The sequence below is a fragment of the Melanostigma gelatinosum genome (genome assembly GCF_949748355.1).
Source record: "Melanostigma gelatinosum genome assembly, chromosome: 20".
Taxonomy (NCBI): domain Eukaryota; kingdom Metazoa; phylum Chordata; class Actinopteri; order Perciformes; family Zoarcidae; genus Melanostigma; species Melanostigma gelatinosum.
This window is the reverse complement of record NC_136653.1, coordinates 7,409,308-7,432,268: the sequence shown is the minus strand read 5'-3', so window position 1 is coordinate 7,432,268 and position 22,961 is coordinate 7,409,308. Positions and strand designations below refer to the sequence as shown.

The 22,961-nt window shown below is 43.7% G+C and overlaps 1 protein-coding gene across 1 annotated transcript in view; it reads left to right on the top strand.

Annotated features, from left to right (window-relative positions):
* adarb2 (adenosine deaminase RNA specific B2 (inactive)) overlaps nt 1-22,961 on the top strand; it is a gene marked incomplete at both ends in the record, with an annotated part of 163,229 nt that overhangs the window by 103,291 nt on the left and 36,977 nt on the right. The window lies entirely within an intron of this gene.

Genomic DNA, 22,961 nt, shown 5'->3' with positions numbered 1-22,961 from the left:
TAAGGAGGAAAGGCGATAGGAGCTCTAAAAAAAAGAGCAGAAAGAGTGGCAGCACTGATAAAGCAAGCTGTCATTTACGTTCTGTCAAAATATAGTGAAAATACAGATCACAAATATGTGTGGGTGTGTTCTGCAAAGCCTGTATCTTGAGTAAACAATATCTATTTAAATAAAAAAAAGCTTGTAAATGTAGGTAATTATTTTCCTTGTGCCTCTGACACGAGCAAGCTGCATCGCCACCCAAATTATTTTTTTTTGTTCCTCCTCGTATGTGTTTGTAGAGCTGTAATTGGGCGAGTTTTGCAATTTTGCAAGATCTCCTGTTTCCTCATGTGTGGCACAGTGTCTACAAACATTAATTCAATCTGTTGCCCAAAGGAGATAGAAAAGCAAAGAGCAAATCGACAAACAAACCACCGATCCCAATCCCATGCTCATTTACCCAAATATGTAAATAGCAATCAGAGCCAGGAAACTAGTTTTTGAGAGACTTGAGGAAATTGGAGAGCCTAAAGACATAGTGGCTGGATTGGCTGGCGCTTGTTGACAGCCATTTAAAACTTCATTCCAAAAAGAAGAATTTCATCGAAACGTGAAACTGCCCTGACGAGATAGTCACACTGAGTTTGGTTGTTTACTATTGTCTGCACAGAGAAAATATCCAACCTGACCAGGTCACTGGCATGATGGCAGCTGGAATCTAATTTGTAAAGCCTCCACTGTCCTAATACGACACAAAAGAATGTGCACCACACTCTTGAAGTCTTGAATGGAAAATAATTAAGCCCATCCGTACAGTGCACATCCAAGTCCTTTCCCCAAAGTCTTTCCTCGAAGCCTTCTGTCGACACACGAGCCGCCATATTGTGCTCCCGCGCATCCTGCAGGGTAACGTGTCGTATCAACGCTCTTCCAGCCTTGAGGAAATGGACTGGCGAGGGTGTCCTTCCCCAGAGCACGACATCAACCCAACAAACCTGCACATTTGCGTGAGAGAAACTTTCTTTATTTTTTTTCTCTCCCTTTTTCTCCCTGCTGCCACGGTGTCGAAAAGGATTTTAAGAGGATTTGCCGCACCCGTTTAGTTCCAGAAAGCACTCGCTTGTGGAAATGTCTTGAAAGTCAGCCGTGCCGTCTGCTTTATTTTTACTGGCAAAGGACAAAAGAGCACAAACAACATGTATGCGTGCGTGCGTACAGACGTGTGCGAATAAACATGTGTTGGTGGATATGATGGGTTACATGTCTGAACTGTTGCGTAATGTCAGTGCGAAACCCCTCCAGCTCACACACGCACACACACACACACACACACGCTGTGTTCACACGCGAACCAACCTCTCCTGCCAACCACTGATTGCATGGGCAGTGGTTGACTACACTGCAGATGTGAAGCGTAGTGCGGGGGTGGTTGCCAGCTGTAGCCTGAGAGTAATGCAAATGTTATGGTGGTTTGCCAAATTATGTGTGCCACATTGCTCCGTTCTCTTTTCCCAGAATTCCCTCTGGCTGTACCTGTTGCAGGATAAAGCTTTGTTGAGAAGAAGTTAATGGGCCGATACAGTATAGAGCATCGCCCTGACCTTAGAAGTGTATGGTTTTATCAACAATTTCCATGACACTATTAAGTTATACATATGTTGTATGAGTATGTTTTTTTGTGTCATGGCCTTATAATTAATATATATATATATATATATATATGTTTCATCCCCAAAATCATCTCTAACCTTATTTTAAGGTTTTACCTGTGAGGCCAAACCTTTACCGTGTTGCTCTAAGCTTAAAAGAGTGTTCAATCTATGGTATTAAAAATGTTCCAAATTAATCATTTGACCAGAAACCTTATTATGACATTGTAACAAATGCCAACTAAGCTGAGCAATTTTTACCTTGTTTGAACGTGATGAAAAGCTGAGTGACGCCACGGTTTTGAAACCCTCGAGTTCGGCATTTTGGCCGTCGAAATCTTGGATTTCGTCTCTGTCGCCATCTTGTTTTTTTGCAACCAGTGAACGGAAGTGAACATATTTGAACTGTGGAGGAGTGATGGTGCAGTTGTGACCTTTTGATCACAAGGGAGCCAGACTAGAAAGTGGCTTTGAGACCATAAACTCATGTTTGCAATGTTTACTGAGGTAGTAATTCAAGTGAGAAGCAGGGCCATTTTCTCATAGACTTTTATACAATCTGACTTCTTTTTGCAACCAGATGTGCCGCACCCTGATGGCCATTAGAAAGAATGCTAATTTAATGCACTTCCGCATTGGCTTCACTTTTGAGAAGCAGCGGTTGCCATCTGATTTTACTGTTAGCCTCTGCGCTAGACAGCTAGCTTGCTAATATTATTTACATAGCTTGTGTTACCGTTTGTTAGCAAAGATTAATGTTATTATAAGTAACTCAAAGTTGCAGTGATTAGTTCAAAGACGATATCCAATAAGACCAAATTGTGGTAATACACAGGGTCAGAGCAACACTGCTACGTCCTCCTTGTAAGAATATGTGGGGACGCAGAGAAGAAGAAGGGTTCAACACTTGAACACTGTATATCGATGGAGGACAATGGAAGTAATAGGGGAAGACAGGGCAGTAATATGAGGATATTGCATAAACTCAACAGATTGGAACATAAGGATGAGGAGTCCTTCAAAGTTAGCTGAACAGGGTGACTGGTAGCTTGAAAATGCAACCCCCCAATGAAATATTTAAACTCTCGGGAACTGCATGGTGGTGTATTCTGCTTCACATACATACTAAAGAATAATACAGCGAGAGTGACAAGACAAGCATACTAGTGCACATCCACACAATGCAATAGACTTTTTTTCCCTGCAGTAATGCAGCCTATACTTTCCTCTATGCCTCCTACGCTCATGTCTATGGGAATTGACTTTTAACAGTCGTTTCAGAAATGAGGCATCGGGCAGCAGTGTGCTTGACATTAAAGGGCTATTTATCTTCCAGCAAGGGCTTTAATTTTTGGTTTCCTTCATTTAACCTTTATTTATCCAGGGAAATCAAATGAGAATGCATTCTGCAGAGATATCTTGCCCTACACTGACTTCACCTTACTTATTCATAGCTGAGTGATAGGCCCAGTACGACCACAGTCAGCTACATTAAGCAGCTCTCCTAGGGGCTGTGTCCAACAAGACGTTTTATGGCCATGTGTATTATTTTGTGTTAATTCTTTGCGATGAGCATCCCTGAGCGTCTATTTTGCGCTTTAACGCTGCACGTTTTGCGTTGAAAAATGTTCAACCGTGCGTTAAATGCTGCGCTCGTCCTTGTCACTTTTTTTTTAGCCGGGACAGACAGGCTAAATGGTGAATGAACTGAACTTGTATAGCGCTTTTCTAGTCTTCTGACCACTCAAAGTCCTAAAACACTACATGTCATCATTCACCCATTCACACCCATTCATACACTGATGGCAGGAGGGTTTCCATGGAAGGTGCCACCTGCCCATCAGGACTATAACTAACATTCATACCCATTCATACACCTGCATGCACAGCTAATTTGGGGTTTAGTGTCTTGCCCATGAAGGACATGGTCAAGTGGAGCCAGGGATCGAACCGCCGATCCTCTGATTGAAGGACAACCCTGCTCTATCACTGAGCCTTATGCACCACAAAGACTTGATCAAACGTGTTCTACTCTGCGTATGTAAGCTTCTTATTGTGTATGTAATGCTGTTGTTTTTATTGTCTTTATGGTTTCTGGACCGCTGGGCCGATCAAATATCCCCCTGTGGGATGATGAAGTTAATCTGAATCTGAACCGATGAAAACGATGGCCCACAAAAACTCATGAACCCTGTCAGACCGGCATGTCCGTCCTCTCTCTCTCTTCGTGCGTCAGCCTTCCTTTCAACCAGAGCAACAGCTAGAGCCGTGAAAAATAACGCTGTGCCTCCAAAGTGCTCTCAAGCTCTGGGCGTTATCAGAAGAGCGACAGGTGTTTTCAGCTGGGAACGAAAGGCTTTACGGGGACCTTAGTGCCATAGGGAGTTTACTGCCTTGCTCAACAGCACATGTTCAGTAGCATTTCAGGGAAGCATGATATTCCTAGCTGATCAAGGGATTCAGTGTGGGAGCCAATTGTCTAAGGGACTGTACCAAAAGGATTGGGGTGAGGCTGAACATAATATAACATAACAATGTCTTTGATTGGTTAAAACATTTGACAACCTGTTTAAACAAACTTTGGTCCGTTTGCTTGGGTAGTCCGGTTCGTTAAGGCTGGCGTGAAAGCTGCCAATCGAACCCCGGTGCGGTCCAACAACCCAATCGGTCTCGGCCGAGGCGGCTTGAAAAGGTGGTCTCGACCCGCTTCCAAGCGGACTCTGGAGCGGTTCCTTTGTGGTAGGAAAGCAAACAAACCACACGATTTTATGATGGCAGATATGTGATTTTAGCACGTTTTCAAAAGCTCAACGACTAATAAATCGATCTGCTCATCGTGAAGTCTGTTCATGACACAACCTTAAAATTGATCTGTATGTCTCCCACTTCTAATCTGTCTCAATATAAACAGCTGTGACAGGCTGATCATTAATTAATATTGCCACAACAAATTAGCGACAGCGATCGTCCAGCCAACCCTGTCTAAGATAGAAATCCACCAAGTTGGAGAGGGAGAAGGTGTGAACAACACATTAGAGAGGAGTTGATTAACAGCTTCGGAGACCTTGCAGACAGTGTTACAGCCTCAGCATGTAGACAGTGACAGCGACGGATACACACAAAGTGACAGCTAGCGCAGCACACTGTACCCACAGGTTCAGCTGTGATCGTCGCCATAAGTGATGCAGTGCAAATTGACTGATGAAACATCTGCATTCATCGTGCTTCATGTATATAACCTTTTTGTGCAAGTCAACAAAAATGCGCGTTATTTCTTTGATTAGTAGATCAGAAGCTGTAAAACTGCTGTGCTTGTATCCAAATGTGTGCACTTTGTCAGTTCATGAAGTCCTTTATTAAAAGGTGTGTGACAGCAATGCTACAGTAATAGGCCCTTGAGTCACAACACGCTGCATGCGCCTCATGCAAAGGGGAATGTGCACAGGCCTGTCTCTTCCTGTTTAGTCATTATTCAGAACATGCGGTCGATTTGCATTCTAATAATACTAAGAATGCTTCAAATCAGTTATTTCTGATGATGCAGGACGACAATCGCCAAAACTGTCTCGTCAACACATTACATGTCAGTTTGTATGAGTGTTTACTCTCCTTGGTTGGTTTGTAATAAGGCAGTGTGAAGAGGATCCCGGACCAGAACTAAAATGCAACAATGTATCATTTTCTTTCCTCCCTTGGTTCGGACCAAATGAACCAAACCACAGGTGTGAAAGCACCCTCCGTCTTCATTATTAGTCGGTGAGTAGGAAGCTGTTCGTGAATCGTGCCCGTGGCACTCTAGTTAGCGGGAAATGTCTTCGCCCTATTAAAGCCTGCACAGCGAAGTGAGAAAGTGCAGCAGTAATCCCGACACCCATTTCACCAAGTGGAATCATTACCCCACTGCTCGAGCCTTGATTGACCACTTAATCTCCCCTCGCCGTCGCAATGCACTGCGTTGTTGCCAAGTTAACTGAGACTTGTGTGCGGCGGTGGGCTGGCACAGAGTCAGCAAGTCCACGTGGAAGGACGGCACGGGGGGTCCAGCGGTCAGGACGCCGCACTTCGCCAGCGTGTTCGTGTTGTGGTTAGTACAAACATATGAAACACACCAGAGCATTTTAATTTCTCATCATATCAGCAGGGATCAAATGCGACAGTAAATTGTCTTTTAGTTTATTGCGGTGCAAAATGAATTGATTTAGTTATCTCCAAACGTGAACCAACACAGATAGAGAAGGATGCAAGGCTGGTCAAGTGGAGTAATTTTCCCCGCCTCCGCCTCGGCAAATTGAATATGATTTCAGACACGTGAAGGTGACCCCTGTCAGCCGCTGAGCCGCTCGCAGATTGTTTTCTTTGTCTAATCTCTCCCACTTCTAATCTGTCTCAATATAAACAGCTGTGACAGGCTGATCATTAATTAATATTGCCACAACAAATTAGCGACAGCGATCGCCCAGCCAACCCTGTCTAAGATAGAAATCCACCAAGTCGGAGAGGGAGAAGGTGTGAACAACACATTAGAGAGGAGTTGATTAACAGCTTCGGAGACCTTGCAGACAGTGTTACAGCCTCAGCATGTAGACAGTGACAGCGACGGATACACACAAAGTGACAGCTAGCGCAGCACACTGTACCCACAGGTTCAGCTGTGATCGTCGCCATAAGTGATGCAGCGCAAATTGACTGATGAAACATCTGCATTCATCGTGCTTCAGTCAAATACGATTCCTCTTGCAGTTTGAATATTTTATAGATTGGTATTTTAGATGGTTAAAGGATGCTCCTGGGTTCTTCTTTGTGGGTTTTAGTCTTTGAGTTCATCAATAATAATTACATTATTGCTGAGATTGGAGAACATGAACCTGTACATTTTTGCATTGGCATTTTAACTTTTAAAGCAAGACTATATATGATCGTCGATGTTGTTGTTTAAGTCATTTTTCAAGAAAAACTGCCAATTGTTCCCTTGTTCCAGATGATCTAATGAAAGGATTTGCTTCGTTATGAAAGAAACACATTTGCACTCTTGAATCCTGGCTGTTTATGAAGAGTAGAAGAAGAATCGGTGTGTTCCATGTGCAAAAGCTGACAAAATGTGGAATAATAAAACAATAATGTGACAAAAAATGTGAACCTTCAGGTCAAAGGACCAATAGACAAACACAGAGGCAGTGTTTTGTATGAACTCATGAGCTACCTGGAAGGATACCAGAATGAACACGAAGACAAAACATTTGTGTGCTCCCACCATCCATGAATGAGTGTTTCATAGGTGGGAAAATGCACACGCGTACTTGCTCAACAAAAACAGAAAGGAACAGATGGGCTGGCTTGAATTTAGCAACAGATGTGATACAGTACGTCATTCCGAAGAAAAACAACAAGAAGAAGAAAACCCCTCGTTAAGAGCCTCAGGATGTACAGTAGTGTTCTCATGTAGAAAAGAAATGCATTTTCTGATCGACTTCACCACCTCTGAATGCACAGAATGTCTCCGCTTTATCTGATTGCACATTGAATACCTTTGGGTTCAGGACTGTTCATCAGACATCACGAGCAAGATGTCACATGTGGGCTGAAGGCCTGGTGATGAACCTATTTGACTAATTCTGATGTTTTATAGCACAGCGATGAATCTATTAAATGATAAAATAATCACCAGATTAATGGATCATGAAAATAATCATCAGGTGCAGCCCTAGCAATGACACCATGTTTCCAAATGTCAGCACTTGACCCTACGCTTTTTTTCCTGTCTGCTGCTCTCTGAAATCACTTTTTTGTTTTTTCCAAAAATGATTTAATATTTCTTCAGTGAGTTGGTGACAGTGTGGGCTCTACGGTAGCTCTGACAGCTTGATGGAGAAGGGGAGGGGGGAGGGGGGGAGCGAAGGCTCAATTACTTTGGTGGGTACGATATCATCATACCTGAACAAGTGGCAAACAAAAGCCCATTTGTAATAAACTGGAATAATCTTTTAACGATCACCAGTAGCTGTTGCTTTATTTTTTAAACAAATCCGGATCTTTGACCTTTTGTAAATGAGAGCGATAAGGGAATTCCTTCTGTGCATCCACAACGTATCTCATTACAATTTGTCACTTAGCGTACAATAATAATTGGAGCAAAAAAGCCACTGTTTGCTCCTGGACTGTCAGTCTGCCCTTTCAGCAGCCACTTACCTCATCATGTGGTATTTAAAGAGGAAGCAGCATGGGAGAGTGGAGATTTGGGTGTGAAATTACTGAACAATAATGTCTACCCGTCTGAACGGGAGCACCCTGTACATGGAAAGGTTAGAATCCTCCTCAACTGTCTAATGTGTATGCAAAATATGACCTATGAGGCGGCAGGCTGTTGAATGTAATGTACCATGTCAGCATGCAGCTTTGAGGGAAAATCCCTTTGCAGGGAGCAACAGAAATGGGGTCGGTCGGGTCAAGTCACCTCGGATACACAGTCAAACGCCCCTGTAACCTGTTCCAAAGGAGCGAGGCGCTCCTGTCGGCTCCTCTGCTCGCCATACAGTATCCTACACCGTCTCCATCGTTCGTAACAGTCCTCCATTCCTTCCTTCCTTCTCTCTATCGCCTCCTCCCCCCCCCCCCCCCCCCTCCACAGCCTTCTAGCCGTGAGCCGGAGCATGGCTATAATCGTTTCTGAAGAGCCTCTCACACTTCATTAAAAGCATAATCAAGTTCATTACAATTTCATAGGCGTTCAGGTACCAAATGGCTTCCGATAAATCACGACTATTGGTCCTGTGTGGCTGGCATGTGTAGGTTTATCTCCGGCTCTCAGGCAGGAGAGCGGCAAGGAGGAGGAGGAGGAGGACAGGTCTGGATGTCTGGCCTTTAAATGACCTTCCAGCCTGGAGCAATGGACCGCTCTGTCATACACGCTGGACGCCCAAATCAGCACGCATCACAGCTGGGAGATCAGATCGTTCACGAAGTCGCTGACGTACAGTTGGCAGATCAACAGATGTGGCTCCATAGTACTGTTTTACTTAACACGCACGCTGCAACCATGTTATCTTCAATATACTCTGTTATCCATCTGCTCTGCTCTTATTAGGGAGAAGACCAATATTCATACCAGGAACATTAGAATTGATATTGTAGACTTAAAGGAGGAAAGGAAGGTCAGGTTCCCAATAACCGTGTCGTATTGATAGATTAAGCAGACATCAAACCGTGTGATATTGATCATATTAGCATTAGCTGACACTTGGCAGTGGCTGATATCACATATTTGCGCCTCTCTCTTGGCATTCTGGCTCAGGGGACTGAAAGTCTTTTTCGGGATCGTTCCCAGGGGACCAAGAATCATTTGAAAAAAATGCTTCTGCATTACAACCGGAGGTGCCCGCGACTAAATTCAGTTCCTGTATGATCGTTTCTGGGTGACGAAAAAGTGCCTCGTATTCCCTCATCAGACAGGAAATATCAGAGCGGAGCCTGTCAGGGCTCATTTTCACACCTCTGCATGTATTATTTGAAGTACTTTCTCAAACACATTAGAGAAAAAAAACAACAGCTGCTTTTGAAATGTTATATTCAAAAGCAGCTGTTGTTTTTTTAATTTATTTTTTATGTGTTATCGCTCTAAAGTGTCTAAACTTCATGGTTCTGCGGTTGCGGGCGGAAAGACAAATATGAATGCGGAAAACAGACTTTTAATTTGGTTCCATAGATGCTGGATCTGTTTGGTTGAAAGAAGCTGTTCATTGCTTTCTCGATGTTAGATGAACATCAGTCGTGCAGCAGACTCCATGAGAGAAGGTGGCCGGAGAACGAAGCAGATTTTGTCGATATTACCTTGTTCCACAGTTAGTTTGTTTCTTTTTACTCTAGTAAGTGGATTGTTAATGATTGTACATCAGTCTGGTAACACCTGCATTGATACAAAGAAGTTTCTTTTTCCATCACATCTGGAAAACACATCCTCTGCCAGTGCATCAGCCGGAGTGAAATAACTTATCGACGATACAGAAAGGTGCTCACCTGGCATGCTTAGAAACACAATGCACTTTAAGGAGGACCTGGTTACCTGGCAACTGCTCCAGCTAAAATAAATAGTCTGTCCCAGGAGCCCCCTTTTACACTTTGTGTGTTTTTTGTACACATTTTTGATTTTGTAGTTTGTTCAGAGACAGGCTAGCTGTTTGCTCTTGTTTCCGGTCTTAACAGCAAGCTAAGCTAACTATCCGCTGGCTGTACAGTAGGGGTGTAACGGTACGTGTATTCGTATTGAACCGCTCAGTACAAGGCTCACGGTTCGGTACGCATGACGAACCGAATAGGTTTGAAAAAAAAAAAGTTTTTTATTTTTTTTAAACCTTTATTTAACCAGGTAGTCCCATTGAATAAAAAATCTCTTTTGCAAGATGTAAGTAACAATACTACATAACATTAAGGAGCAGTTTTTGTGTTGCTAAGAAGACACCCCAGTCACTCAGATATAGTTCCATCATTGTTCAAAGTCAAAGAATAACTTTATGATGTTAGATGCAATGAATAAATATATTTTAAAATCAAGTACATTTCTCTGGCATTTATAGTTTTCTACTGTACCGAAACATACCGAACCGTGGCTCCACTGTATCGTACCGAACCCAACCGTGAATTTTGTGAACCGTTACACCCCTAGTGTACAGACATGAGAGTGGTATCGGCCTCTCATCCAACCCAAAATGCCAGTTAAGGGCTGCTTATTGTGTCCACTGGGTCCACGCTTTTGCGAAGTGAAAACCATGAAAAAGTCTCATGTGACCATAATTAGTCGAACACTGGGAATAAACATCATAGCAGTCGTACATTCTTGTCTGGATTAAATTACCCCCAAAGATTGAAAAATAAAAAAAAGAAGCAAAACATCTGTTACCTTCGTTCTGCTCTCTGGGACTGTGCCGTGCCTCCCTTGGGAGGGGGGGGGGGAATGAAATGGGAGAGGCTGGAATAAGGTATATGTATGAGAGAGAGAGAGAGAGAGAGAGAGAGAGAGAGAAAGAAGGTGTGTGGCGAAAAACGAGAAAAAAAAGAAAAGCTGGCAGCGGGAGGGATGAGAGGCAGGCAGTGGGGGTGAGGGGAGGTGAGGATGGATGGAGTGCAGTGGCAGGAAAGAGAGGAAAAACCTCAGCGGAACAAAAGACCTTCAGGATTAATTAGGCGTCAGATTGGTTGCGGGGCACAGCGGGAGGGGGGGGAGAGAGATATAGAGGTGGGGAGAGAGAGAGAGAGAGAGAGAGTTTAGCATTCTGGGAAGACCTTGTGTACCCAGCCCTCATATTTCAACCTGCCTGCCCATAAGAGTATACAACAGCCAGCTAGTTAAGGCCCGCGCTGTGCCTGGAACCACTGTCCGTTGGGTTATGGATGGAGCCCCTTCTACATCTCCATGTATTGTTATGTTTTCCCACCGGGCAATGAGAGGAAACACAGAGGTCATATATGGAACGCATAATGTTTACATGATGGTTTTCACCCCCCCGTGTTAGGGTTCTCCCCGCATATTCAGTAAATGCATTAAGGCGTGTGTGTGTGTGTGTGCGTGTGTAAACTTGCAGGGAAATATGCGCAATATTTCATAGTATTCATTCCGTGCAGCAGCATTTCCCCTTGCCCGAGTTCCCTTTCGTGATAGCTGAGCCCTGCCAAATTAGACAAGTGTGAATGCACAAAATAGATGCAGCTGAACTCTTACTGAACTTCTTACTTTCTCTTCTCTTATCAGCTTTATTTTTATTTTTTTGTCACAATTGTTCCCAGAATTACTGATTCGGGTCACAGGCGTCACCTCTAGATCTGAGAGGCGGACCCGGAGCTGCCTGTTAATACCGTCTCTGTTGTCATTGTCACAGAGGGGATGTTTCCGGGGCGACCTCTTCCCCCCCCCCTTTCCGATGCAGGAAGTGCTGAACCCTGCATGCAGACCGATGACAGGCAGGGAGTCTAATATCTTCTCCCGACGCCGTCTCCTCGCAAAGCACTTAGCGGATCAAATGGGAGCCGTTCTGGAGGCGAGAGCGAATCATGCCCTGAGAGCATTTGTACCAATCATTCACACGATCATGGAGGTGCGCTCCTGCGTACGTCTGCGAGATATCGCAGCAGCGTGAACTTTAGAAGAAAGTCACCTGGGTAGATGGGCTGATTAGCCGTTTGATTGTCTTCACAGAGCGAGTGATGAAGCTTTGACAGATTTAGTTATATGGAGGAACAAAAAGAAAGAATATGCGGCTCACAGCATGAATAGTTATGATATGCTTTAGTCTGAGCCTGAAAGGAAAAGTTTTCGTTCCCGGTGACTTTTAAGCTTTTAGACTAAGAAATGTTTGACCCCGGCTCGATGTACTTATCCGTCACATTCGGTAAAAAGATGATGAATTACTAATAGCGTCGGCAGAGTCCTCACGGTTGTGTCAAACTTTAACTGCCGGTGCAGGACGCGCGCCTTTGAATGCATCTCTGCCGGCGCTTTAGCACGTCAGCAGGTACATGACAAATCCATTCCCGCTGCCCTGTTTCCTGTCCCGGCGTCCCGGCTGAATTTTCAGGGCCCGTTTTGAACTCTCCTGTGCAGGATGATGAACTAGCACTGCTCCTGCTGATGGAGAAATGAAACACCGGTTGACGAGGAGATTTTTACGCACCGAAGGCATTAACGGAAGTAGATTCATCTTAAAACACGTTAGTGGTGTGTGACGTAACATGCTTTTGTGTGAGGATGCTTTTAGTGTCACTTTTCACCCTCCAGAGCAGGTTCATATGTAGTTATGAGGTTACGCAACATCAGATATTGAAGAGAAGGTGAAAGCTATTAGCAAAATAAACTGACTTTAAAAAATAATAAGTCAGGTGTTAGCATAGTGATTCTTTCCTGTGAAAACCATGTGGTGATTTTCAATTTTTCCATAGAACTGGAGCACAAATTGTTCTGATATCGATAAAATAAAATTACAAACAACGCTGGGTTATACATAAGCATTGTTTCCTGTGATTGAAAAACAAAAAGATCATTCAAAAATGTCAATATGTTGAACGGCTGTTGCAGAAAATAGCTGACTGTAAATAGTAGCACAGCTGGGTTTGATTTCATGAATATAATAAAGTATTTTAAATGCAACTTTAAACTAGATAAAACATGAGGAATGCATTGTCACGAACAGAAAACTAAGAAGTTAACATTTTGAAGAAACGTGGTTGTGACAGGACGAGACCAGAGGAACGCGGATCATGTTGGTGTCAGTGTTCTCATGCTTCTTCAGGTGGATTGTTTCTAAGTGCTTGGTCTCTTGCATCGTTTTACCTGCGTTTTAGTTTTTTTCCAACTGCTGCGAGAAAATGTCTGTGTTCAGCATTGTGACATGCTGCACTGCCTCATGTCAGTCTTCTCAATCGCCCACAAGCGATGAAAAACAATCTATTCTCATAGCGGCATGAGCACACATGCCTTAGACATATATATACATATATATATATATATATATATACAGTATATACTGTATATATATATATATATATACAGTGTGTATATATATATATATATATATATACTGTATATATATATATATACAGTGTGTATATATATATATATATATGTATGTATATATATATATATGTATATATATATATATACATATATATATATATGTATATATATATATGTATATATATATATGTATATATATATATATGTATATATATATATACAGTATATACTGTATATATATATATATATATATATATACACACTGTATATATATATATATACAGTGTATATATATATATATACTGTGGTATATATATATACATATATATATACCACAGTATATATATATGTATATATATATATACTGTGTGTATATATACATATATATACACACTGTATATATATATATATATACAGTGTGTATATACATATATACACACTGTATATATGTATATACAGTGTGTATATATATATATATATATACAGTGTATATGCACAGTGCACTACCCTTTCTCCCTTTTCTCCTTTTGTCAATTCCTCCCACTTCCTCTTCTTTTCTCTTCTCTACAACAACCCTAAAGTCGAGCATCTTCCTCTCGAAACCACTTCCCAGAAAGACTTTTACAGCTTCGGCTTGTTTCGATGTGGCGGCTACTTCACACAAACAGAGCTGACATTCAGTGCTCTCACTCGCTGCTGCTATCAAAGCGGTGAAAGAAGATGCGTCCACAGACTGAGTGTGGAGAGCCGACGATCTCCCCTTTCTTCAGGTGAACCTTCTCATTTGTCTGTTTCTGCTTCTGTTGTCACCTTTCCCCTCGCTCTCACACATAGCGACGCCATGCACCAGTGAAGGCGAACGGCGTGGTACATTTCCTGTGCAAATGCCTCGTAGCTTGACGAGCATTCAAGTAAAAGTACAACATGCACGCACGTACGCACACCATAGACCTTGTGTGTTCTTCGCCTTTCTTTTGCTACTCAGTTTGATATTGACTCTCATTTCAGTCTATTGTCACGCCGCTCCTGCTCGCTCCGCTAGCCTTCTGCAGGGGCTTACGAAGTGAGTGAGTGAGTGAGTGTGTGTGTGTGTGTGTGTGTGTGTGTGTGTGTGTGTGAGTGTGTGTGTGCACTCGAAAGGTTTGGCGGAAAGGAAAGAAAAGGTGACAAAAGGGAGCATGTGCATTTGTTACAGTCTCTGTGGTTCTGCCTACTCTGCAAACGCCACGTGATGGATTTTTAGCAAATGTTATAAGAGCAGGGGCCACAGACTGATTTCTCCGGCACGCTCAAAAGCCTCTCGCACGCCGTTATTTGCATTCATTTCATCCTCGGGCTGTGAAGTGCATATTATATTGTGTCGAGAAGGCTGTGTGTGTGTGTGTGTGTGTGTGTGTGTGTGTGTGTGTGTGTGTGTGTGTGTGTACATGGCGGTGAGGGGGATCATGCTCTGTTTAAGCCTCTTCTGTCAGGGGATGTTTGTTAGAAGCCACATTTGTCAGTGCAGAAATAAAAGCAGCTATATTCTCCAAAGGGCAGGTGTAAACTTATAGCGACTGTCTGCAGTATAAACGTATCTCTGTTGTGGGGAGAAAACCTCACATCTCCAAAATGTCAGCTGACCGGCTGTGTGGAGTCTGACATCCATGCATTCAGTTTGTCGAGGGGGGATTTGAAAGGTTGCCAGTTGACCCCAAAGGTGAACTTTCTCACCCCACAAAGGAGCATGGAATATGGCAATCAGTGAATTTAATGTCCCACCCAGCAGTGATCGTTAAACATCTCACTTGTTCACAACAAGGCCCGAGTATCCAACGAATATGGATACTGGATACTATGTGGATACTTTTAGGGATATGGATGGATACAAAAGCCAACAGCATCCAAACGATACAACATTCATCATCAATAGTTTTCACCACATTTCAGTGCAGGATAACACTCAACTAATGTTTGACACCTTGCATGAGTTTACAATAAACAGGAAACTCACAAGCTGAAGTTAGGGGCCGTCTCAAAAGTGCATGCACAATGGCCAAATTAGCAACAAAAAAAAGTTATGAACAGAATTTAAATCTGAACAAGAATGGATAGAATCTTGAACTGTATCACATCCTGCCTCCATAAACACAAACACGATCACACACCAAAGGGCCATTAGCTCGAGACGAAGTTCACTACCTCTCTGAACAGCGGCCATTATTTTTACCACTTTCCCTCGTGTCATTGAGGCGCCCCAAACCAACACAACATTGACATTTCCCTGTGATCCCTTGTTGACTGTTAGGAATTCAAAAAGAGCACCCAGAGCTATGAATCAAATGTCAGCCGTGGCGCTGTGGTGGAACCGTATCAGTACCTGATGATGTATGGCTGGCTGTAGGGCCTTTTGGCCGCAGCAGCACCCGACAGACATGACACAGAGTCCGGTCCACACTTAGTCACCAGCAGAGGGAAGGCCGCAGGATAAATGACTCCTTCAAAAGCAAATAGACTCGCCACACGGCAAAACATCCAGCTGAAAAAGTCAAACAGCCTTGTACTCAGTCATCAAAACTATTATTTTTCTTGAAACACAGAACAATAATAAGTCAGCATTGTCGCAAAGTTTCCCCTCCACGGCTCAGAGCAGTGCTGGAGCGAGCTGGAGTGTGAATAAAGAAAGGGAGCGGCGTTGTGAATCAGAAGAATGAAGCACGGCGGTTACGTTCTAAAGCACAAATAAATGCGTCTACTCCTTTGCACAACTCTGCAGGAAGGTGCCGCATTTTGAATGAATGGAGCCAAAAGCGTACGATTCGTTCTGCCGCTAGGACCTGTCTACGACTGACACCGATAGCAGCACACTCTGCCAAAAGGGTTCCTCGGTGTCAGACTCCGACGGACGTGACCGAGGGGCCTTATTTGACGACCTGGGAATGAGAAGGGGCCGCACACCCAGCTCGAGGTTGTTGGCTGAGGGGTTACACCCCCACGTGGTGCCAAAAGACTCCTCGCTGATTCCCAGGAACAGGGCGTAATCACGTGAAACAGGAATGTATGTTCATGTTGGCATCATGTGAGCCGTGATGTTGCATTTGTGTACAGTAGTGAGTGTGTTGCTTGACAAGGAGACAGAAAAGCATCTGAAAGCACCAGTGTTTCCCCTCGTCTGCGTCTCTAATCTCCGCGCCGAGAGGAAAGCGGTGCTTGGCAACAGACGTTCCCGGCCGCCGTTCAAAGGGCGACGGCGGGGGGGTTTGAAGCCTCGCTGATTGCCAGGGTTGAGTCCGCCAAAAGAGCCACGGCGGTATCTTCAAGAGCAGCAGAGATGGAGGCGCGGCCGCCGCATCTGTGCGGAGGCCGACACAATCGGCACACCCTTTGGAGGGAGCCATCGCGAGCGCTTCAGAGGAGCCGTTTGAACGGCTCGGCTCTTTCAAGACATGAAAAGCGATGCTAGATCCTTCCGTCCTCCCAAATGTTTTAAAGCCGCAGCAGCAGCCTCTGCTTGTGTCGAAAACGGCAAACACCGGTTTGTTGTTGTTATTATTTCTGTGGCTCTGCTCTGGCCGGCGTAAACATTTTACAGATTCCAGACAAGAATTCACTGCTGGGTGACGCATCATGCGTCATCTCTTATGATATGTCTCTTATGATATGTCTCTGACCACATCTAATGCTTATTAGTTCCTACAATTTATGTTTAATTTGACATATATGACTTCAAGAACCCTATTAGTTCGGAGTAGGGTGCTGCATTTACTGAATATAAACTGGAGTTAAACCTGCATCACTCTGCCTCATTATTCCAGTGCTAATAAACAGGTATGGGTGCTATATATTTGCACGCTTTCAGCAATAAAACACGTAAAAGTATTCAACCCAGAAATCAGTGACACAGGAAATTCCCCGGTATTCATAACTGTTGACTGTTTAAGCAACAATTAGTTGCAGTTGATAAGCAGTTATTGGAGAGCTTGTCTCTTCAAAGTGGCTAGTAAATCTCTTGGGCGGCTGTTCAAGTCTTAAATTATTACCGATGTGCAGGACTTGCATACTTCACTGTGTGATATCTGTACACAGTATATACAACTTCTCCCCTGACTGATACAGCAGATCACAACGGTGGGAATCTCTTCACATTCTCTCTCTATGCTAAATCATGTGCAGATGAATGGGAGTTATGTGGACTGCCCTCAGGTGCCTCATCCTCCATCCTCCCTTGGTCAACTACGTACTGTCGATGATAGACTTGTTAAATCCTCATCGCTGACCCTCTCATTTCCACCTCTATCTCCATCCAGCCTGTTTTCCTCTCTAAGTACCTGCCTGTTGTGTCTCTCTCTCTCTCTCTCTCTCTCCTCCCTTCCCTCTGTCTCTCTCGGGGGTAGGTCATGTTATCTTTTCGCAGGAGTCCCTCTGCTGGCCTTTGGTGCATAATGTATAAAGCCGCCAGTGTGTGTTTTACACTGTGCCTGACATTATTAAGTCGTTTCAGGCATATCACTGCTTTTATCTCCACCATGGAGGTTAATCAGAGGGGATTTATACCAGAACAACTTAGACGTGCTCCAACCGTCGTCACCCTGAACCTTTTTTTCTTTTTCTTCTTCTTCCCCGTCTCTCGCTCTCTGTCATTTCCTCTGCCCTGTGAATATTTTAAAGACAGATTCAGGAATAGGATGTTTGTCTATCAGTCACTTTAAACTTTGAAATGTCAAGTAAAGCAGAAATTACCGTACACAACATGAAGGCCAATTCCTCAGTAATGCTTGATGCGTTTAGCCTCGAAATAACACACGTTTACTTCTAAAACCAAACAAGTGAAACTGCCTGCAGTGGCATTTACCTACAGGAAAACACAATGCAACATTTCTAATTTCCCAGTGATTTAAATACACGGGGGGGCTGATATTGTGAAGGTTGTTTGGGGACCTGGCAAGCACAGGTTACAACCACACCAGATATGTCCACACACACGGGCCAGGCCCTGATAGCGTCTATGTTGTCATAACTGGTGGGGCTTGTTTGATCAGATGAAGAGAATTTAGGCAGATAATGAGTTTTAGAGTCAGTCGCGCTCAACATCTGCGATCGGTGGTTACGACTCAGTGGCTTCAGTTCGTTTTGGCTCGATTCGTTCGTTTGGATTTAGGCTTAAGAGCATTAGTGGCTTTCAGCAGTTGTAACCAATCAGGGGACATATGAGGTTAGCTGTGACCAAAGTTTGGGTTTTTATTTTAGTTTTATGTTTTCTATGAATTACTGGAGATTGGCAAAAACACGTTTTCTCATTTTCTTTTTTCAATGTTGTGGCATTGTCATAAAATGTCTGGTTGTTTTCTGAGATACTACTGTATATAGATACTGAGTAATGAGTTATTTCAACATGATTTGACATAAGACTCTAAAGTGTGGACATTTATTATCTCACGTGACGTTAAATAGTCTCTCCTGCAACTGCGTTCACAGTATTCTATCATCACTCTTGTGTTTTTAGAGTCTCTAATATATTAATACCAACAATAACAGTCTAACATCAGCATGCTAGCATGCTCACAATATCAACGCTAACATGCTAACGAGTAGCTGGTGTAATATTGACCATGATCTCCATTGTTGAATAGTGCGACATGTCATTTTCTTTTTTTTTGTTGTTGTCATAAAACAATTTTTGACCTGATGGAGCCGCTATAGTGAAAGGTCACTGGATCACCAAAGTTATGACAATTCATCCTGAGGGGACATGGATTTCTGTGCCATATTTTGTTGCAATCCGTTAAGTAGATGTTGAAATAAGTGAAAATCACCAACGTCAGCAAGATGCATCCTCTGGGAACTATGAATGTCATGGCTATCTAGGGCTGGGCGATATGGCCAAAAAAAAAAATCTCCGATTTTTTTACAAAAAATCCGATTCACGATTTAAATCGATTTCTTTCCCCCACAAATTTTTGCAGATGACAGAAGCTGTTGAAAACAATTTTTTATTTTGTGATGATTTTCCCTCGTAGGTTGATAAAAATAAAGTGCAAACAAAACCTGAACATTGTAGAAAGGTGCCTGTAGTATACAAAAAGTATTTGGTCACTCTTTTGTTTCCCTGAATCATTTAAATATAAAATTAAATTAAACATAACATTAAATGGCATTAAATAGTAGCCTTCCATTGTAAACAACTGTGCAAATGTAACTTTTTACAGTAAGCTTTTCTAACTGAATACACTGATACAAACACAGCATGAAATAAAATGTATGTGACCCTTTAACATTCACATTTTCAAAAGTGCAACATCTGATCTAACATCAACATAACATATTTTGCACAGTAAATAAGTGCATGTAAACAAAATCAAGTGCATTCACAACATAACCAACAGTATTAAACAGTAGTGCATGTTTTTTCTAAATATTTTTTGCCAGGAAGACAGCGTCGCTTGTGCTCCCGCGGTCCTGCTCCCTCCTCAGGGTGCAACGCTTCTCCCACTCGGCGGCATGCCTCTGTTTGAGGCTGTTTGTTCTGTGTCAGATGACACGAACCCGAACCATTTCCAGACCACCGAAGACACATTCTTCCCTCTCTTAAGAACGAGAGCTTCACTGCTGGCCGCCATTGTTTTCGTTTGTAAACAATGCGCGCGCACTCAACTACGGGAACCCAACGGGGGGGGAGGGTGGGGGCGATTTTCTCGATTTTCAATAAAACACATCGCCTTAAAGCACACATTCGAATTAATCGATTAAATCGATTTATCGCCCAGCCCTATGGCTATCCATCCAATAGTTGTTGAGATCTTTCAGTTTGGGCCAAAGTGGTGGACCAACTGATGCCATTTCTATAGAGCCACTCTGCTAGCATGGCTAAAAATCTCTTTGTGTATTCCAAGCTGTCTGTGGTCTTTGTCAGTATTTAGATTTTACAGTTATGATTGTTCCTTCCAGAAGAACTGGGCCATAGGGATTTATTCTGGCCCCAAGTCGAGAATAGGAGAGAAATAATGATCCACTTCTATATTTAGCATCACCACTAGGAAGTATCGTCCTTGATTTTTGGATGAGGCCATCATTCTTGTGGTCGCTCATCCTACACTATGATCCTTCCCACATGTACCAGGCTTGTCGTCTTGGTCTCCACCTTTTCAAGTCTAATGAGGAATCCCTGCTTGATCTCTGCTTTGCTGTCGGAAACCTGTGGTGCAGCATCCCGTCTCCCCCGCCTCCCCCGCCTCACCCCGCAACGGGGAAAGGAGCTTGGACGAGCTGTGGCAAAGACAGATCAATGGCACAATCGCTGTCCCTTGCTCCGTCTCTTGCTCTCGCGCTCCTTCATCTGCCTTTGTTTCTGGCTCTCTAACATCAAGCGTGTGGTCTTAAAGGGAAAGACCTCTTATGGTGACGACGGCTGCGTGGTGCAGCCCGGCGGCCTGATCTGACTGACAATACCCCGCCGTTCAAGCTCAATTTTGGACACACACACACACACGCAGAAATCTGCTCCACGTGCTGCAGGGCCATCTGGCCATCACACGGGAAAAGGTTGGATGTAGTACGAGGCGAAGAGCTGGAGTGTTTCACAGCACTCCCCAAATTTGTACACAGTTCAATTTCTATGTGTCGCACTTTGTTGTCATCTCGTGACAAAACGGCATCTTTTACTGTCAATAAAAACGCAAGACAACAGAACAACCACTGACAGATGATCTGTCGGTACAAGCACCGACATATCTGTTGTTGTTTTTCTGGGGTTTTTTTCCTCCTCCGATACAGATCTGGAGGACAGACAGAAGGAGCAAAAGATTTAGGAGTGAGAGTGATTTGTGTGTCATATGGAGAACAAACAAGAGAAATCTGTCTCGCGGCAAGGAGTCTGGCTTTTTTGAGAATCTAAAAAGCCCCCAGAGGCAACGCTTCCACCAAATGAATACATATCCATTTTCAAAAGGCTCATGCTTGGCGGCAGACGAGGGACTGGGAGAGGGAAGGGAGGGGTGGTGGTGGGGGGGGGGGGGGGGGGGGGTTGGAGATATCTAGGCAGAGGGCAGACACTATTAAAACTCGGAAGAATGAATTGTTAAATACCTCTATAAAGAAATATAAGACATGGCCCCGTTTTTATGCTGCCTGGGCCGGTCTGCAGGCGGGTGATAAGGTGGTGAGGGTGGTGGGTTGAAGCGTGCGTGTGTGTGTGTGTGGTTTTTGCTGAGGGCGGGGTAAAAGCAAGCCCACATCCACCCCCCCCCCCCCCCCTGCCACTCTGCACACGAGCAGTGATGTTCATGAAGGAATGACACACATGGACACACACAATCAACATGGCTGCCTCAGTTTAACACTCCACGTTTCACCGAATTAACTGAGGCACAATGTGTGGAGCATATGGAGAAGGTTATGGAAGGCCTTAAAATGCAATCACTAATGAATCTTCAGTCATCATTTCCCTTTAGAGCCTTCATGCTAAATAATAAGTAATACAATTCAGCGTTTCCTTCCAACACGCACACACTCACATTCACGCTCACACCCCATCACCCCTACCAGCACGCACAGACTTCTAGGTCCGGCCACAGCTGAGAGAATTTCCCCGTTGACATTTTCTGGCACAATGTTGACTTCAGAGGGAAGGCAGCAGGAGGATTGTTGGTGACGTTCCACATTACCTTTGAGATGATGCTGAACTGTTTACGTGCACAAACAGTTTGAGGGGGGGGGGGGCGGGGGATGCGGAGGCAGGTAGGGAGGGATGGCTGGACAGATAAAAGTTATGGAAAAATTTGAAATAATGGCCAGCAAGGTAATCAAGATCCTTATCATTTAAAAAAAGAATTGTTCTATCGATTGCTGAAAAATATTCATTACCAGAACCTTACAGCACAGCAAAAGCTTTTTTACTCCAGTCATGTGGTGGTTGAACTGATCAGGGTTCAGATAACATCAACTCAGAGCGTCTTCTGTATGACGATGCATGTTTAAATCACTGCAGCCAATTTTTCCTGTAACTTTAATGAGAAGAAGGATGACATCTATTTTCAATCCATTATATTTAACTCCTAGCTATCCGATCTGCCTGAGATGCATGAAATGACTTAGTGTAACTGGGGGCAAAGGTCAGTGGATCCGTTTTAAGGTTGCTCCGTACTTCAACACCTCATCTTCATTCAGGCTGATCGGGGTATTTCTGCGATATATATTTCATCCCTTGCAGCTACAGCAGTTTCCGAAAAAAGAAGAAAAAAGAAGCTTGTTTTGTCCACCGTGAGGAGGCCCAGAGGAACTGAGAGCTAAATTGGTCAGAACTAATGCAGGAAAGATACCAGGTGGGGTGAGTAACACAACAGCCACTACAGCAGTTTCTGCTCTGCGACGTTTCTACCGTCGACGTATTCCGTGTGGAGCTTACATCAGTTACCTGAGACAGATTTTGAAATTCCCAAATGTAGCCGTATGGAGCAACGTCAACCTTGACGCTCATCCAAGAGGAAGCCAGCCAGCCACATGCAGTCCCCCCCCCCCCCCCACGTGGCAGGTCGCACTGATGTTCGGTCTGACTGAGGAACGAGATCCTTGGCCCCGTTTTTCTGCCACATTAGGCCCACACTGAAGGTGGCACTCAACTCCCCCACTGAGGAAAGAGTGTGTGTGTGCGATGTTAAGGAAAACCGATGTGGAAAACTATGTGAGGAATGAAGGTACAGGCAGGTGTGTGTATTTAGATATTAGCTGATGTGAACAGAGAAAGACAGAGAAAGTGGAAGGAGTGTATTTGTTGCTCAGGGAACCACAGCTGTAAATTGCAGCCTATTTTCCTTTTGTGTCAGGTGATGTAGATTATGTTGTTTCTCCACTCAGGCTCA